The sequence below is a fragment of the Amphiprion ocellaris genome, chromosome 5 (genome assembly GCF_022539595.1).
Source record: "Amphiprion ocellaris isolate individual 3 ecotype Okinawa chromosome 5, ASM2253959v1, whole genome shotgun sequence".
In the NCBI taxonomy this organism is placed as follows: Eukaryota; Metazoa; Chordata; class Actinopteri; family Pomacentridae; genus Amphiprion; species Amphiprion ocellaris.
Window position 1 is genome coordinate 27,979,187 of NC_072770.1, and position 12,612 is coordinate 27,991,798.

The 12,612-nt window shown below is 36.7% G+C and overlaps 1 long non-coding RNA gene across 1 annotated transcript; it reads left to right on the forward strand.

Moving 5' to 3' along the window:
- Nucleotides 1-670: 670 nt before the first annotated feature.
- Nucleotides 671-11,225, forward strand: LOC129348980 (uncharacterized). Its single transcript, XR_008601755.1, has 3 exons — nt 671-817; nt 5,559-5,853; nt 10,355-11,225. It is a non-coding gene; the product is annotated as an uncharacterized LOC129348980 (long non-coding RNA).
- The last annotated feature ends 1,387 nt before the right edge of the window (nt 11,226-12,612 follow it).

The window sequence follows — 12,612 nt, forward strand, 5'->3', positions numbered from 1 at the left end:
AATGGAAGTTTAGTTCTGCTACATCAAAGATTTCAGGATTAAAATAACTAAATTCAATTCAATTTCAATTTTATTTATATAGCGCCAATTACAGTCAAATTGTCTCGAGACACTTTACAGAACCCATATGCCTGACCTGATAAATGAGTCTTTATGCCTCAAACTTTATTTTTACAATAAAGAAATAATGAAGTAATCAGATAATAAAAATATAAATAGCAGAGAAAACCTGAGAGAATAATTTCCTGAAAAGTCTGTGAAGGAAAAGAAGCTTTTTTATCCTGAAAGATCAGAATCAGCTCCAACATCTGCATCTGACAGCATCAAGTCAACCAGAAAGAAAAGAAAAAAGAAAATGACTTCTTTCTGATCACATCTGTTGCGCTGCTCACAGTCTGCTGCTGCTCACATTCTTCACATTTATAGTCCACTTTTAAAAGTTCAGCAGACAGGTGCTCTGCTTTGGAGTGTGACAATGTTGTCGGTGATGTGGAGAGTGAAGTTTCCGTTTCACCCACAGCGTGCTTTAGGACAGCCGGGTCGGACTTGATGTTTGAAATACTGACCGACAGCTCAGATTTAACTGTAGTTCCGTTTTGATGGGTGTTAAACTGTCACTCCAAGCCACCAGGAGCTGGGTCTTTAAAATAACCGCCATCTTGTTACAGAGTGAAAGTAGCAGTTCCTCCTGAAGGTCAGAGATTGCAGCATCTGAGGGCCTCTTCAAAAGAAGACGTAGTTGATGAAGGCGTTCTGGAGCAGGACCAGAAAGACCACGACCAAGCAGCCTTGAGATCTTAGGCAGCATCTCCCTCAGGTGGGTGTCAACGGTGTTCACGGTCAGGTCTGTGGTAATCCCGTCAAAAAACAAAACAGAAAAAAATCTAGATTATAAATCAACATGTAACCAAAGCACTCTGTGTATAACGCCATAGTATAGGATGTAGTTCAGAAAATGTCAAAGTGTAGTATCCTTTTCAAGAATAACATAGTATGGCCTGTAGTTCATAGAATAGTATGTCGGCAAAAAACCCAACTGATTATTATGTGTTTCAAAAAGTGCAAAATGATAGGATGTTGCCTAAAATTGTCATGTATGATATGTGGTTCAAAAAATGTCATAGTGCAGTATATTGTCAAAATAGTATGTTTTTCAAGAAAACAGAGTATATGTCGTCCAAAAATGCCATAGAATAATATTTCATTGCACAAGTAAAAGTATAGTAATTTTTAAAACTGTTTTAATTCTTATATGTTGCTAAAAAACAAAAAAAAATTGAACCAAAAAAAATGTCTTAGTAATATGTCAATTTAAAAAGCCTATAGTATAGAGTGTCACCCAACAAACGTCATAATACAGCATGTCGCTCTAAAAACGTCGTAGTATGGCCTTTGGTCCAAAAAACGTCAGAGTATAGCATGTCGCTCTCAAAACGTCATAGTATAGCATGTCGCTCAAAAAAATGTCATAGTATAGCATGTCGCTGAAAAAATGTCATTGTATAGCATGTCGCTCTCAAAACTTCATAGTATAGCCTTTGGTCCAAAAAACATCATAGTATAGCATGTCGTCCAAAAAACATCATAGTAGCCTTTGGTCTAAAAACGTGACGGTTTAGCATGTCACCCAAAAAACGTCATTGGATAGCATGTCGTTCAACCAAATGTCATAGTATAGCATGTCGCTTAAAAAACACGTCATAGTATAGCATCTGGCTCAAAAACGTCATAGTATAGAATGTCGTCCAGAAAACGTCATTGTATAGCATGTCGCTCTAAAAATGTCAGAGTATAGCATGTCGCTCTAAAAATGTCATAGTATAGCATGTTGCTCAAAAAACGTCATTGTATAGCATGTCATTCAACAAAATGTCATAGTATAGCATGTCACCCATTAAACGTCACAGTATAGCCTTTGGTCCAAAAAAGGTCATAGTATAGCATGTCGTTCAACAAAACATCGTAGTATAGCCTTTGGTCCAACAAACGTCATAGTATAGCATGTCGCTCAAAAAAGTCATATTGTAGCATGTCGCTCAAAAAAACATCATAGTATAGCATATCGTTCAAAAAACGTCATCGTATAGCATGTCGCTCTAAAGACGTCATAGTATAGCCTTTGGTCCAATAAACGTCATAGTTTAGCATGTCACCGAAAAAACGTCATAGTATAGCCTTTGGTCCAAAAACGTCATAGTATAGCATCTCACTCAAAAAAACGTCATAGTATAGCATGTCGCTCAACAAACGTCATTGTATAGCCTTTGGTCCAATAAACGTCATAGTTTAGCATGTCGCCCAAAAAACGTCGTAGTATAGCCTTTGGTCCATCAAACGTCATAGTATAGCATGTTGCTCAAAAAACGTCATAGTATAGCATGTCACTCTAAAAACGTAATAGTATAGCATGTCGCTCTAAAAACATCATATTATAGCTTTTGGTCCAACATACGTCATACTATAGCATGTTGTCCAAAAAAGTCATAGTATAGCATGTCGCTCAAAAAACATCACCGTTATAGCATGTCGCTCAACAAACATCACTGTATAGCCTTTGGTCCAATAAACGTCATAGTTTAGCATGTCGCCCAAAAAACGTCATAGTATAGCATGTCGCTCAAAAAACGTCATAGTTTAGCATGTCACTCTAAAAACGTAATAGTATAGCCTTTGGTCCAACAAACATCATAGTGTAGCATGTTGTCAAAAAACGTCATAGTATAGCATGTCGTTCAACAAAATGTCATAGTATAGCATGTTGCTCAAAAAAGTCATAGTATAGCATGTCGCTATAAAAACGTCATAGTATAGCACGTCATTCTAAAAACGTCATTGTATAGCATGTCACTCTAAAAATGTCATTGTATAGCATGTGGCTCAAAAAACGTCATGGTTTAGCATGTCGTCCAAAGAACATCATAGTACAGCATGTCACTCTTAAAACGTCATCGTATAGCATGTCGTTCTTGAAACGTCACTGTTGGAAAAAAATGCGATTTTTCAGCATGTTGTAAAAATGTGCCATATCATGAAATAATGTAAAGGAGGTCATGAAAAACACTCCAGAAAGGTTTTCTTTGAAAAAAAGATCATCATGAATTTTGGCGCAAAAAAAACGCCATAGTACACTATGTCGAAAAAAATGTGATTTTTCAACATGTTGTAAAAACGTGCCATATTATGAAATAATGTAAAGGAGGCCGTGAAAAACACTCCAGAAAGGTTGTCTTTGAAAAAAAATCATCATGAATTTTGGCGCAAAAAAACGCCATAGTATACTATGTCGAAAAAAAAATGAAATTTTTCAACATGTTGTAAAAACATGCCATATGATGAAATAATGTAAAGCAGGCTGTGAGAAACACTATGGTAAGGTTTTCTTTGAAAAAAAAATCATGAATTTTGGCGCAAACAAACGCCATAGTATACTATGTCTAAAGAAAATGTGATTTTTCAACATGTTGTAAAAACGTGCCATATCATGAAATAATGTAAAGGAGGCCGTGAAAAACACTCCAGAAAGGTTTTCTTTGAAAAAAAATCATCAGGAATTTAGGCGCAAAAAAAACTGTCACAGTGCTGACGAAAAAATGAGCTGCAGCTGCCGGACCTGGGCAGCTTAAAAAAAACGTCATAGTATAGCATGTCGCTCTGAAAACATCATACTAGAGCATGTCGTTCTAAAAACGTCATACTATAGCATGTCGACCAAAAAATGTCATAGTTTAGCATGTCGCTCTAAAAATGTCATAGTATAGCATGTCGCTCTAAAAACGTCATAGTATAGCATTTCACTGTAAAAAGGTCATAGTATAGCATGTCGCTCTAAAAATGTCATACTATAGCATGTCGACCAAAAAATGTCATAGTTTAGCATGTCGCTCTAAAAATGTCATAGTATAGCATGTCGCTCTAAAAACGTCATAGTATAGCATTTCACTGTAAAAAGGTCATAGTATAGCATGTCACTCTAAAAATGTCATACTATAGCATGTCGACCAAAAAATGTCATAGTTTAGCATGTCGCTCTAAAAATGTCATAGTATAGCATGTCGCTCTAAAAACGTCATAGTATAGCATTTCGCTGTAAAAAGGTCATAGTATAGCATGTGGCCCAAAAAGCATCATAGTATAGCACGTCGCTCAAAAAATGTCATAGTTTAGCATGTCGCTCTAAAAAAAGTCATCATATAGCATCTTGCTCTTGAAACGTCATAGTATAGCATGTCGCTCTAAAAACGTCATAGTATAGCATGTCGCTCTAAAAACGTCATAGTATAGCATGTTGCCCAAAAAAACGTCATAATATAGCATGTCGCCCAAAAAACGTCATAGTATAGCCTTTGGTCCAAAAAACTGCATAGTTTAGCATGTCGCTTTAAAAACGTCATAGTATAACATGTCGCTCTAAAAACGTCATAATATAGCATGTCGCCCAAAAAAACGTCATAATATAGCATGTCGCCCAAAAAACGTCATAGTATAGCCTTTGGTCCAAAAAACTGCATAGTTTAGCATGTCGCTTTAAAAACGTCATAGTATAGCATGTCGCTCTAAAAATGTCATAGTATAGCATGTCGCTCTAAAAACGTCATAATATAGCATGTCGCCCAAAAAAACGTCATAATATAGCATGTCGCCCAAAAAACGTCATAGTATAGCCTTTGGTCCAAAAAACTGCATAGTTTAGCATGTCGCTTTAAAAACGTCATAGTATAGCATGTGGCCCAAAAAGCATCATACTATAGCACGTCGCTCAAAAAATGTCATAGTTTAGCATGTCGCTCTAAAAAAAGTCATCGTATAGCATGTCGCTCTGAAAAAAGTCATCGTATAGCATGTCGCTCTGAAAAAAGTCATCGTATAGCATCTTGCTCTAAAAACGTCATAGTGTAGCACGTCGCTCAAAAAATGTCATAGTTTAGCACGTCGCTCTAAAAACGTCATAGTATAGCATGTCGCTCTAAAAACATCATAGTTTAGCACGTCGCTCTAAAAACGTCAGAGTATAGCATGTCGCTCTAAAAAGGTCATAGTATAGCATGTCGCTCTAAAAACGTCATAGTATAGCATGTCGCTCTAAAAACATCATAGTTTAGCACGTCGCTCAAAAAATGTCATAGTGTAGCGTGTCGCGCTAAAAATGTCATAGTTTAGCATGTCGCTCTGAAAACGTCAGAGAATAGCCTTTGGTCCACAAAACGTTGTTTTGTCCTGGCTGTCTGAAGTAGGTGAGGAGCAACACAAAAACAGTCCAAACGCTGGTTTCCAGAGGGTTAGATGAGTATTTATTTGAAAGAGTAAGTTTACAACAACACAACATGTGAGGGGGTTAAAAGCAAATGGGTGTTAGTAAAATAAAAATAAATAAACAGAACTAAAAGTGAACTTCATGTTGACATTGATGGGCATTCCAACCAGGAACAAAGTAAAAGATAATCAATACAAAAAAAAAAACTCTTCCTGTTCACCTCTTAAAACCCAAAAACACACCGCAGTAGCACCGTAAACTAAAACTACCAATGGGTTCTCTGTTTTCCTTTCTGAACAATTCACAGGTCCCTCTCTATCTCCCTACACATCCACCAACCACTGGAACACATCTCCAAAGTTCTGCCGGGCCAGCTCAGCTTCCCCTCAGAAGAAGTGCCACCACCTGCCAGATGAAGGAGCCTTTTGAGAGGCAGCTGGGATCGTGATTGGACTGTACGTTGGTCTGTTCCAATCCAGCTTCAGCTCCAGAGACGGCAGGCGGGACGAGTCAACGGAGGCCTGGTGGACGAAGGCATGAAGCTGAGTACAATCCAGAAAACAACAGAGGAGGAGTGCAGTGACCCAGGGCCAGAACAAACAGTATGTCTCTTAGAAAACATCATAGTATAGCCTTTGGTATGAAAAAACACCATAATATACATTGTAGATTGTACAAATAACAAGTCAAAGGAAAGAGACATACATTGTAGAATTGTAGTAATTGTGGGCTGACTGATTTACTGATTATCAGTATTTTATATTTTACTAATTTACGGTAATAAATACATTTAAAAATGGCGCTACTTTGGCTCTGAACCTTAATCTACCTGTGGTCGCTCTGTCTTCTGGAGTGATTTGATTGGTTACACGTCACGAATAAAACTCCTTTAACTTAACATCTGTAAACAAAACAAAAACGTATCAACAAAGTTTTCTGTTAAAGTTTGTGTTCTTGTAAGTTTAACTCCAAGATTTTAAATGCTTTCATTTACTGCAAATGAATATCCAAATGAATATACTCCAAATGTCTCAATAATAATCATTATCAGCCTTAAAAACCCACAAAACACCCCTCTATACTCAACCACACTTAGTACAGTCCGGTTCCCCCTTCTATAAATCTGCTTGGAATCTTCCACTTCCTGTTTGCCAAAGTGGCCTTCTACCTGGACAGGTTTTGTTGGAGCTCATGCAACAAACATTTTGGGTAACTGTACTTTAATATGGATGGATGACACTGAATTAGAGTCTGTTTTAATGAGACTGAGTTAAGATGTGTAGCTCTGTCATTAAATACGAAATTATTTCTCTGAATTCACAGAGAAAAGTCTGAAATGTTTGCTAGCTTAGCGTCCCACATGTTCTTTGGCTCAGCTAAAGCTAACTCTCTCCAACTTCTGGATCTCTTGAGTTGCTTGTTGTTAAAATATCTTGCTAGAGGTGCTGAAGCTCAGAAAGTCTGAGATGTTTGTTCAACATAAGCTCATTCTCAAGTCTTATCTGAACTGTCTTCTTTTTTTTAACTTTTCCTAAACTTAGGAGTTAATGACAGAGCAGCACATCCAGACTCAGTCTCATTTATGTAGCGATTAAACTTCAGTGTCATTCATTGATGTTAAAGTGCAGTTTTTCAAATGTTTGTTGCACATGCTCCCAACTAAACCAGTCCAGGTGGAAGACAATGTGAAGAGAAAGCTCCAGAGGATGAATACCACACATTTATGTTGGAAATAAATGTCCTTTAATTTGACATTGTCATGCAAAAGTTGGATTTCCCTTTAATGATGTTCAAATCTTTGTTGAGTGCTTTGTTGATGTTGGTTTCTAAATGTTTTTTGACACTCGGCCCCAAAGATTAAAACCTTCTACGGCTCACAAGCTGCAACAATTCACACATTATCAACTATCTTTCTGACTAAACTAAGATAAAAAGTGAAAAACTACCTGATTCCTGCATCATGAATGTAAATCTTTTTGGTTTTTATGACAGTAAACTGAATATGTTTGGGTTTGACATTTTATAATCCAAAACAAGAAATGAATTAGTGGAGAAAACAATCAACAGATTAATGGTCAAAGAAAATGTGTTTTCCAACATATATGGCTGAATTACTCCATTACAAGATATATACAATTTGAATTCAATTTTATTTATATAACGCCAATTGCAGGTCAAATTGTCTCAAGACGCTTTATTTTTATATTTTTTGCCATATTTAAAATATGACAAAGTAAGAAATTTAAACCTCTTGACTAATCCAATTTATTATTTGGTTTTTAAGAGACTAATCGACAACTAAAATAACTTTCTCCACTAAAACTAATAAACATGAGGTCAAATAGAAGGAACAGTTTTAAATACTGCAGTCCCGCGATGACAAGAATAAAGTTTGTCAACAAAAACTAAATCTGCTGGTGGATTCCATTAAAGTCCTAATAAATGATAATAAAGTGTGATACTAAAGGTTTGTGGTGCTAAAAATGTCAAAGTAAAGATATCAAGTTGAACATCTGGATGGAGGTTGATAAAAGTTCACTTCCCTTCATTTCTCTGGAGCGACTCCATGGATTTTATGGATGGTGGTTAAAGACCTGCTCTTCTAGTCGTCTTCCTTCTAGTCGCTGTAAAAAGTCAGTCCATCCTGGCCGACTTCAACACCTCTTCATGACATCTTGTTCTGCCTCCGACCTCGTGGAAACTCCAGAAACTCGAGAAAACCCGTGGAGACTCGAAGAACTCGTGGAGACTCGAAGAACTGGTTGAGCGGGGGAAGGTGTGGTGGGTGGTGGGGGAGTCTGGGTGGAGTCAGGGCGGAGAGTAGGTGGGGAGGTGGGTGGCGGTATCCCCCCCTCTACTCCCCCCCACTTCCCCGCCTACTCTCCGCCCTGACTCCACCCAGACTCCGCCTTGGCTCCACCCATGTGGTCACTTCAGGAACTACGATGTCAAAGGGACGACGAATTTATTTCTTTTCATCTGATCTGTAGCTCAGTGAGTTAAGGATTTGCCTATGGAGCTGCAGGTCGCTGGTTCAAGACCAGACCCTTCCTAAGTTTTTATCAAAATACTGACAAAGACAAAGAAAGAAAAATGCCGGTGGTGGGTCTCGAACCTGCGACCTTCCACTTGGTAGTCCTCTTCTTATCCTCCTGAGCTACTCGCTCAGATACTAATTCTTCTTTTTTTTGCGCATTTATCATCTATTTTTTGTCGTTTTCGAGTTTTTTTTTTAACTTGAGTCTCGACTCGACCGTTTTTCTCAGGAGGTTGGACTTCAGCCTTTGTGCTGGAGGGTGGAACCCTCAGTTCCAAGACTTTCCAAAGCCTCCAGACCTCCCGAGTCCTCAGGACCTGAGCTTTCACACAGTCTGAGGGCTGAAATTTTCTAAGTCCCACAGTAGTTCCCTGTTAGATTGAACTTTCAGACAGTCCAAGGACTGAAATCCTCTAAGTTCCTGAGTAGTTCTCTGTTAGTTTGAACCTTCAGACAGTCTGAGGGCTGAAGTTTTAAAAGTTTCTCAGTACTTCTCTGTTAGTTTGAACTTTCTGGTTAACAGAAGCCTTAAAACTTGTGACCATGAGTCTTGATTTCACATTTAGACCATCCATCTGAGTTCTTCTCAGACCTTCACCTGTGGGTTTTTTAGAAATCCTCAACAAACTTTGATTCTCTTCACTGAACAGTAAAGTTTGTGGAGATCAGAAGGTAACATTAGTTTGATAAATGCCTTCAACTACTAGTAGACTTTATCTGGAAAGCAGTTTTCTGAAATGAGTTCTTAGTAAATCTGTCCAAAATCAAACCAAGAACATAGAAAGAGGAAATGTTTGAAGAAACAACTTGATGTTTTCATTTCAGACTACAAAATGCTTTAAGACCTTGATCTGTTTTTGCTCTTTTGGATCGTTTTATTGTCTCTTCTGTTTAATTTGGTCTTCTAAAGTCTAACTGGTGTCTTTTCAAATGTTTTGTCTTTAGTTTGATTCTTCTTAAACGTTTAGTTTTGCTCTTTTCTCACCTTTTATTCTTTTCTAAAGTCTGATTTCCAAATGTTTTGTCTTTTTAATGTTTAATTGTTTTTTCAAATGTTTTATCGGCTTGTTTGAGTTTTCTTTCCCAGTATTTAATGTTTCGATTAAATCTTTAAGGTTTTTCCTTTTTAAATGTTTTACTACCTTTTAATGTTTAATTTTCTTTTTAAATGCTTCATTGTATTTTCTGTTTAATTCCTATTTGAAGTTTTATTGTCTTTAGGATGTAATTTTCTAATTAAACATTTAATTTTTTAATAGAGTTAAACATTAAATACAATTAAATGATATTAAACAGACAAAATATTGAATGAGATAATTCAACAAGATACAATACATGTCATTATGAAATTAAACAAAATTTTTTAAAATACAAATATTAAAAATTACAGATAATATTTTCCATAATTAAACATTTAAAAAATACAATTAAACAAGAAGAATATTAAAAAAAATTTAAAAATGCAAAACATTTAATTAATTATTAAACCTTTAAAAAGACAAAACATTTAATTAAAAAATTAAATGTTTAATTAGAAAATTACATCTTAAATTTCTTAAATCTTTTCAATAATAAAACTTTTTTAAAGTTTTATTGTATTACATTTTTTCCTATGATTTAATTGCTTTTTTAATGTAGTTTATTTCTTTAATCTTCTTTTTCTGTCAAGATTTTAACGCCAACCTTAAAAATGAAATAAACCCTTAAATCACAATGAAAATACTTCTGTTGTCACAATCATGAGTTAGTCAATTATTCAGTTTATCAATTCAACTTTATTTGTTTAGCACCTTTTACACAGATGGCAAAACTAAACAAGCAAAGAGAAAAAACTGCTAAAACTAGGATTAAAACTCAAAAACATTTTTAAAAAAAATTTAACATGGTAATAAAATATGTTGTGTCCAGGGGATGGAGGGAGTTTATTGAAGTCTTCTTGGGCTCACATGGTAAATCATTTAAAATATAAACTTGATATTCAGTCTAAGAAAACTGCAGAGTGACAGAAGAACCAACAATATCTCCTGTTTTCTCCTTTAATGAGTCGACTCTTCTTGTGCTTTCAGACCAAAGAACTACAGACTCTTCACAACCTGCTCAAACTCTTGGTACAGGACCTCACCACACGGGTCAAGAAGGTTTCCGTCTCATTTCTACTCTGAAGCTCACCTTCTCCTGCTCAAACTGCTGACAAATGTTTCTGCTGCTCTAAAGTCTGGTCTCCCAAACTTCCTAAAAACTCTCAAAGTCTCTTCTGCTGCAGGTTGCTTTGTAGAACTGTTCCAGAAAACCTCACTAAACCACATGGAGGGGCCTCAAGATAGTCGTCCAAATGAAACCATACAAAAACCAAACTAGCACAACCTAAACGCTAAAGTCTCCTGCAGCCTACCAGAGAACCTCTGAGAACAGAGAATCAGGACAGGAACTCTTACCTTCTGGACAACCAACGTTGGTTCTCAAACAAGAATACAGAATGTGTCTGACCAAAAACCTCTAAAGACTCACTACAGCCAAGATAAAGACAAAACTCAGCTGTACCAAATCCACTAATCACTGCACACATTAGCACCATGTGCTCACTGTGGCTAAAGAACCTCATTTACCAAGACAACTATCCAGTACAAAGCCCTAAAACACACCAAGAAACACATTAAAGACAATTTTACTGCTGGAAGCTGCAAGCCAACGCCTAAAGAACAAACTAAAGCAAAGGAGCCAAACCCAGTTCTGTGGTGAAGAGAAACAGAGGAAATGTTTGTCTGCAGCTAAATAAAGCAGGAAGACACTGAGCTGCTCAGGTGTTCCTGATAACACCAAGCAGCCACCTGGACAGCCAATAGGAACACAGCTTACTGGAAGTCCAGAGGGCTGGCTTAGTCAAGGAAATTTAGTTTAAAGTTGAAGCAGAAAGTTAACAAAGAAAGTTGAAAACCACCTTCTGATCCCTGAAATCTCTGAGTTTTCACACAAAGAACGCCTGAACATGTCAAACTGGTTCCATAATAGAACCATCATTGTAAAAACGTCATAGTATGGTGTGTTGCTCAAAAAACATTAGGACCCGGCTGTCAGGGGACAAACATGTAAGAAACATGAGAACAGAGAGAATCCAACCAGTAGGTCACAGTTTATCATCCCCCAGTCATCTCCTGAAGTCCATATGGTGAGAGACATCAGTATCTGGTTGTTAATTTACCAGAGGATGCTTATAATCATGCTGATGTGGTCTGTACAGTATTTTAGTGACTCAATAAATGCCTAAGTTGTTTTCTTAAAATGCTTTTTAGTTTTTAATAAACATTTAACAGCCTATATGTAATCAATAAATGGCCTTTGCCTATCTTAAGAAAAATTCACTCAGAACTCTGATATGTTAACAGTACTAAATAAATCAATAAATACATGCATACACACATAAATAAGTTAATACATTAACTGTGTTAAGATAATATTTAGATTTTTAAAAAGTTGTTTATGTTTTTGCAGAATCCAGTATTGCTCACTGGTTGGTCATTACATTTTGTTAGTTTGATTTCACTGTTTAAAAATGATGCCACCTCTTTTCAGACAGAACCTGTGATAATAAAACAATACAAAATTTTTAGTTCCGTGTTAATAAAGCACTTAAAGCTTTAAGTATGGCTAAATGCTTTTTTCAAAATTAAATATATCACTCCTTAGGTGGTAGTGGCCCCAAGTTCAGTAAAGTTGGAAAGATATTCACAGATTCGGACTTCCAGCATCAATAACTCGTTAGATATAGGTTGTCAAAACATTGACGGTGCCTCTTTCCCATTGTTGCAAGGCAGACAATGTGCTACAAGCCCAGTTTTATCAAAAGTAGCTGTCTTTCAAGCTACAGGAATAACATTGGTGTCTATGGAGTGAACAGGGTCCGTCTGCAATTTGCAAAACCGCTGCAACAGTAAAGAGAGACAAATATTCAATAACTTCACTCTTATACATTGTAGTGTCACTAAAATCACTGCAGCCTTCAACTGGCTCCTGTTGACAAAGTGTTTTAACAGAAATGTAAATGCTGTAATTTGATTCTTTTAATGAACCATGTAACTTGAATGGATGTGATGCTGGTGTGACCACAGTGCACACGTCTGATGTTGCTCACAGTGGTCCAAGGGACGCTCAGGGAGTTTGTGTGTTTGCTCACACTCATGAAAAATTAGAGGGAACATTGATTACAACCCGGCTGTCTAGGATTGCCGAGGAGCAACACTAAAACAGGACAAATGCTGGTTTCCAGGGGGTTAGGTGGGTATTTATTTGAAAGAGTAAGTTTACAACAACACGTGTGAGCAGAAAA